The sequence below is a fragment of the Ascaphus truei genome, chromosome 1 (assembly GCF_040206685.1).
Source record: "Ascaphus truei isolate aAscTru1 chromosome 1, aAscTru1.hap1, whole genome shotgun sequence".
Taxonomy (NCBI): Eukaryota; Metazoa; Chordata; class Amphibia; order Anura; family Ascaphidae; genus Ascaphus; species Ascaphus truei.
Window position 1 is genome coordinate 499,732,735 of NC_134483.1, and position 7,857 is coordinate 499,740,591.

Consider the following 7,857-nt stretch of genomic DNA (forward strand, 5'->3'; position numbering starts at 1 on the left):
ACTGTATGTATAAATATATATATACATACAGGTTTTCCCCCACCCTCTGGGAGATTTCACTGTTACCTGTACTCTTGTTTTGCTATACCTGTGAGGCTTATTGCTAGTGTCCGCCGATGGTAGTGGGGAAGACATGATTACACAAATATAATGTAAAAACTAAATCTTTCATATTAGTACAAACTAAACATTTTGAAATGTGGCCCCAAGTACTGGACGATTCTTATATGGATATTTCTCTGCCTTAATCTCTCTCCATTTGCTTCTTAATAGTTTGCTAGATAGATCTGCCTTGTTCAATAGGTATACTGTATTTTTTAGATCAGCACCTTGGGAAGGGAATTATGATAACAAACTGTATTTTGGCATTTACATCACTAAGGCGGCTGGACAGCCTGTCCAATTACATTCTCCACCTTGTTAATCAGACAAGTGTAAAAACCTCCTGCTGGGAACAGACCTGGAGACTCTTGAGCACACAGGTATGACTGTGTGTTGATATCAAGATACCAGGAGACCAGACCTTGCTTCCAGTATGCAGAAAAACCAGGAACCTGCCAGAGGCTGGCCCCTCAATAGACACTACTCCAGACCCAGACACTGACATGAAGGGCCACCTGCTTTGTGGTACCTCTTTAGACTTTGGGGAGATAGGTTGTCAAGAGGCTTTTCTCCCAGCCTTGCAGATAGGAACTGGGAAAGTGAGTTAGCACTTATAAAGGGATAGGCTGTTTGTTTCTTTATATAGTATATATAAACATTGGTTTATAAACACACACATATATATATATATATATATATATATATATATATATATATATATATATAGATATATATATATATATATATATAGATATATATATATAGATATATATATATATATATATATAGATATATATATAGATATATATATATATGTATATATATACATACAAGCAACGTAGCATCCTGACGCGTTTCGTCACTGATAGTGACTTCATCAGAGGTGGTCAAGTAGCTCCATGGACTCCCCTAAATAGCCACTGTTTCTTAGCAACTTAACAATAATTGCCTGCGGCGCATGTTGCATCCAATCATAATAGTAAGGGGGAGTGGCTGTCACCCGTGGGTCTAAGTTGTGTAGAACAGACATTCATAGACACATAATGTAAAAGGATAATTTCAAAGATTTTAGAGTGATTCTAGGGGTAGGAAAAGTAAAGAGAATACCAGCCTATATAACCCAATGACTGGGTAATAGAAGGTATCATAATTGTAAAATCCATATTTTAATTATGCCCCTCTAAAGCACTCCAAAAAAATATATAAATTGACTGAGCACACATTAAACTTCAAATAATAAATGACAATGAGGAATTAAAAAAAAATATTCTGGTAAAATGTATGGATGAACACGTGGATGAAGAGGCAGGGGCAGAGTGGGCCTTGACAAAGTTCGTAATGTCCAGCACTGCGGTAGTGACAGATGGAGTGTTTAGTACTAGAGCCGATGACTAGGGAGTAAATACTGCCATCAACTGGGGCACAGAGAGGGGCTTCATTCTAGAGGCTGTCCCTCGGTGCCCCCTTCCCATTACTGCAGGGGGTGACACCGAGGCAGGAACGCACAGTTCTGTGATGATGTGGCTGGCGACATCTGCTGGAGACAGACCCACACTCACCACTTCAGAGCTCAACGGTGGTGCGGCCTGCCCGCGGACGCCATCTTAGTGACATCATAGCCAAGCGACAATCTCACAAGACCACTGGCGCAGCACACGCCCGGCACCTTTGATGACGTCAATTGATGACGTCAGACCGGAAGTTCGTCAACGAGCTGCGCACCAGACGAGGCCGCACACCCGGCGCTTCAGGCGAGTAGGCCGCGACAGGATCCGCTGCAAAGTGAGAACTGGGCGGCTCACCCACGGCAAGGTAGGAGACGTCCATCGGTTCCTCTGCAGGTGACAGGCAGATAGCTCCGACATCATCTGGTAAAGTGGATTTCGCCGGACACTCTGGAACCTCCTGGACGGACGCCTCTGGACCGGAACTCGTCTGGGATGAGCAGGTAAGCGGCGATTTCTCCTCCACTAGGGGGGACACCTCCGCCAGGATGCGATGATGGGGCAAGCCAATCGCAATGGTGACCATACTTATGGAGCCACCATGCTATGCGGTCACCCGGGGACTCACACCTCACACTCCTGGGGCAGTCAACTCACTTCTGTGGGCATCGGAAGGTACCGGTCCAAGGCCTGGGACTGACAGTACCATTTTAGTAGGCCGGACCGGCCATTGTAGGGCACACGAGCCAACAGCAGGGTCCGCAGCTGAGTTAGTTGTATTACTGGAACGTGACACCGGACCACCGGAGCCCCAGGCCACATTAATAAGGGCACACGGGCCCGCAGCTTCTGTGAAACCGAAGTTGTTTCAGAGCACACTGAATTCAATCCCCCTGCTCACAGAGGACCTTTCCGGACCTGTCCAGTGGCTAGAAGCTTCAGGGAGATCATTACGTCATCACGCAGCGCATTATCTAGCCGGATCACACGTGGAACAGACCGGAGGCTGCACGATCCAAGAAGCTGTATTGAAGTTCCATACAGACCTTTTGCAGACCTCCAAAAGGTGTTTCCAGCCCTCCAGTATACCGTGCTGAGTTCCAGATCCATTGAGTGAGACTGTGATTGCGGATCTGACAAGGAGATATCCGACTCGTGTTGAATTTATTCACAAATTGACTAAATTTTATTTACCCTTGTGAGTGAGATGTCTTCCCCTCCCCTCATCTTTCCCATCAATAAATATACTTGTTTACACAGTGGGGCGTGCGCTCTCTCTTCTCTCTTTTTCATATATATATATATATATATAGAATCCAATGCACAGCCGGCACACCATATGCAAGTAAATAAGTATTGGTGCTTATCCCATAAAGCAATAACAGCACCACCTTGAGAAAGGTCCCACTGGGGGACCGAAACGTCGTTTTTTGTGTCTTCTATCAAATATAGAACATTTTTGATTTACTTACCTGCGTGCTGTCCCTTGATGTCGTGTTGCAACCGGTATCGTATGATCTATATATATATATATATATATATATATATATATATATATATATATATATATATATATATATATATATGTATACACACATATACATACACAAATTAGTAACAAAACAGCTGGCACTCCAAGCAAAGCATCACAATTCACAATTCAAGGTGCATGCTCCATAGCAATAAAACAAACAACCAATGCTTTCCCTGGTGAGAAAGAAAGCAAAGAAGCAGCACTCAAATATTGCCTTAAACTGTTGTTACAGTGACAGGCTGAATAAAGCCATGGTTTAATTTCCCCCAAATCGGTCTCCCTGAGTGTACCTCTGCACATGTCTCTTACAACAGCGTTAATCCTTCTTTGCCACTTACTGCCACATGACTGCACGATCTATGGTCGCAATGCACCCACATCGGCCAGTGAAAATCACGGTACTGAGGACAGTAAGTCTTGCTACATCTGTATAAATGGCTGAAAAAAAAATAGAAGGAAGTAAGTCAAAGTATATAGTAACAGATAAGGTGAAAAGATGGTTACAACAATAATGTTATTCTATGGGTAATACGTTTATTATTATTATATTCTTTTATTGTTGAAAGGCAATGCTGTTATTGTATAATATTTTATGTTATGCATATTAGCTTTGTAGACTTGTGGTCTTGCTGTGTCAGGCATTTACTGTTACGCTTGAATGCTTTCCTATTTACAGTGTAACATTATTTTGCATGTTTTATGGTCTCATGGTCCCATCATGAGATGTCAGCTAGGGAGTTGAGCGGTGCGGCAAATTACGATTGGGGTGGGTCAGGAGGGTTTTGGGGAGCTTGAAAGCATAAGGGAGGGATAGTTATTCATTTACATTGTTTTCCTTTCTTTTTATATTTACAGTATTAAGTTGTAATTTTGCTAAATTCCAAGGTCAGTACATGTCTTAATTCTTCATTATTGAAGGTGCAATTGATGTATTTTTTTTTTAAGTGTTTTCAAAAAGGATGTAGCAGAAAAATGAAGACAAACAGGGAAAATGGATTTTAAGCGATAAAATAAATGGATTTTAAGCGATTCACTTTACGCTGCATATACTGTAGGACCAGGTTATTGTTTCTGACTGCATTAATTGCTATTGAGTAAGGTCGCTCTCTCCTTACAGACATTGAGTGCATTATGCAGGGACTTATCCGGGGGGTAGTGTCTTTGCTCCACTCGGTGTTTCTCTCTTCTGTTGTTCAACAGGGAAACACAGAAATAAAAAATTACAAAGCATTAAAAAAAAAAACATTGACACAGTTTGAGTACTTAATGCAATGCAGTGTGTGTATGTTTGGTACTGCATTTTTTATTGTATAGAATAACATTAACCTGTTAAAAATAAAACTCAGACAATTCATTAATTACAAAAATTAAACAATTATTTTAAAAGTTTGGATGGTATGTTGTTTTGAGGAAGAGAAAGCAAAGTGGTTGCTGATAGCGGTAATGATTGAGGTGGGAAAAGGGGCAAGTAAAGGGATATGGGTTGGGCTCAGATTCCCCCTAAAGGGGGAAGAGGTGGAATAGTTGCCCCCATTTTTGTCCACCTTGTTAGGGAAAAAGAGTGCACAATGTTCCTGCTGTGTAAAAAAAGAAACAGTTAACCCCTGGTTTGAAAACTCAGAAATGTGAACACCAGGCACATCAGACACATGCTACTGTATACAATATTGCACATAGACATTGATTACAGCTGTGCATGCTGAAATTCATTCTTCGGTAGACATAGCTACTTTTGATACAAAGCACCTTTAGGAAAATGTGCTGCTGCTGCTGGAATTGTGTGAAATTTCTACAGTAGCAGGAGAACGTGTAATTGGTGTTTGATTGAGCATGAACATATTTTAAGTGAGGGTAGTCTCACTATACAGATGTAGTGTCACCAGCCTAAGTAGTACAGTTCTGTTTTGTTGGATGACAAAACACATGCTCAGCTGGAGATCCTTCACGAGAATAAGAATATCAGTGCATGCAGTCAACTATGAACAGTTCAGTACAACCAAAACATTAGAGAACAACAAAGGAACACCAACTGAAGTCAGCATAGGCATGTACAAAATTGGAGGAGAGAGGTCTTACCATAGAGATGGAGTATCACCATTCTATGTAGTATAGTTCTGTATTGGTGGATGGGGAAGAAACATGAAGAGGTTGCTCAGCTTATGAGCCTGAATGACAGCATAAGACAACTAAAAACAAAAGTACATTGAGTTACGTAGGTAAAAATATATTCAGAGTATAGACAGATATACTCTCACACATAAATAAATTAAAGCTGACACCGGGCATGATCGGTACGGTACCTTTAAGTAAGACCTCAGAAAAGCAGTTATTGATTCTCTTCAGTCTAGAAAGGGTTACAAAATATTTCTAAGGATTGGGGCTCCCCCAAGTTCAAGACCACAGTTACTCTACCCAGGAGCGGTCATCCTACTAAAATCTCTGCAAGAACAAACTATCAAATCTTCAGGAGGTCACAAAGAATCCCAGAGTAACATCCAAGGATCTGCAGGCCACTCTGACCTTGGCTATTGTTCATGTTCATGACTCAACTACCAGAAAAAGACTGAACAAGAAGGAAGGAAGGATAGCCACGAGGAAACTACTGAAAAAAAGTGCATTGCTGTCCATTTAAAGTTTGTCAAAGAAAAAAAGAAAGGAGTAGCCATAATATTCAAAAATAAATCCCCCTTCCAACTAGAGAAAACAAAAAGGGACAGCAAAGGGAGATATCTTATCTTAGTAGGACTCCTACAACAATGTAGAGTAACCCTAGCTTGCATATACGCACCCTGCGAAAACGATCCGAAGTTCTTTGAGGAGTTTTTCCAGGTATTGCAAAGATGTGCCATGGGAAATATAATCCTAGCAGGGGATTTCAACAAAACAATAGACCCCAGGATAGATAGATCACCGCAGCAGCAAAAGCCTAGACACACAGGGAATGGGCCACTGCTGGAGGGCCTCAAGCAGGGGAGCCTGGTAGATATATGGAGGGAACAGCACCCCGGGGAGCGGAGCTATACGTTCTACTCACACCCTCACGACAGTTACAGCAGGATTGACCACTTTTTTGTGTGTAGTGGAATGGTCCCACAGATATCCGATTCCAAAATACACGACATTACGTGGTCGGACCATGCATAAATATAGCTGAGATGCGCTCCTGGGGCGGTTCACCCAGCTCTCAGGTTTCAAGATAAACCAATCAAAGACGGAGGCGATGATCTTGAACATCCCCGGGGACATGCAAAAACTATTGGAACTCAATTTTGAGTTTAAATGGCAGCCCAGGTCCATCAAATACCTAGGGGTGAATGTCACAAAACAGATAACATCCCTATACCAAGCAAATTATCCCAGTCTGATAAAGACCCTAAAAAAGGAACTACGGGACTGGTCAGCATATGGTATTTCATGGCTAGGCAGAATTTACAGTGTTAAGATGAACATTCTCCCCAGAATACTGTACTTATTTCAAACTCTCCCGATACCAGTAGTAAGATCCGAGATTAAGGACTTACAAAATTCAATAACATCATTTATTTGGAAAGGCAAAAAACCACGGATCAAAGCAGCAATTATGCAGAAACCCAAGGAGGCGGGGGGTCTGGCAGTGCCATGCTTGTTGTCCTATTATAAAGCAGCTCAGTTGTGCCAAATTACGCAGTGGCATGGGGACCCGGAGCTGCGCCGGTGGGTGTCTCTGGAGAGGGAGTTGTGCGCCCCATTAGAGCTCAGAGACCTCATCTGGTACCCCAAACAAAAAATTAAGGCTACACTGGCGACACACTTTATTCGAGCTCGGCTAGTCCCACGAATTCGGGTATACCCGGGTGTATTGAGGTTTGTGACTGTTTTCTGCCCGAGTGCATTGGGTTATTTTCCAGGCAGGGATTGAAGCATTTTATTCCCGCTGGCTGCAATACTGCACAGTGTATATATATATATATATACTGCATTACAATTCATGAATTTATGCCATCTGGTAGACACGCGAAGCATTGCAGCCTATTAAATCCTAATCATTATCATTTAACAGATCAGCCGCCCGTCAGCCAGGCATGAACCCAGGCTGGGAAGACAAACGCAACGGGGCTTGTCAGAGGTGAGGAGCGGCGCATTCCAGGTATCTGCCAGGTACATACTGGGTATTTGCTCGAATAAAGTGTGTCGGTGCAGTATAAAAGACCCTTTGGCATCGGTGGTCAACTCGCTCTCGGTCTGGGAGGTGTCCAAATATAGCTACTCATTGACCTCTGAACACACACTAATGGCCCCTTTATATAGTAATCCGGATTTTGCTCCTGGACTAGAGGTGAAGAATTTCCAGATCTGGCGACAACGGGGGGTTCACAGATTAAAGGACCTGGAGGCAGCAACACCATCAAATCATTTGATCAATTGAAGTCAGAAACAGACATTCCTAACACAGAATTTATTAGATACCTCCAGGTCCGGGCATTTTACAACAAACACACGGCGAGACCACCCTTAATGAATTTTGAAAGGCTCTGTGTGCGAGGAACTGACACACGGGGACTGATCTCCACTCTATACAGACAGGTGGTCGGTACTGACAAGGACGACATTACTAGACCCAGATTCATGAGCTTATGGGAATCAGACCTACAGGAAACACTAGAGGACGAGGACTGGACGGAAATCTTCAAGGCGGCCGCCAGCAGCTCCATCTGCACGACATTGAAGGAGAACTCATATAAGGTATTGTTGAGGTGGTATCTCACCCCAGTCAGATTAGCTAAATTTATTAAAGGC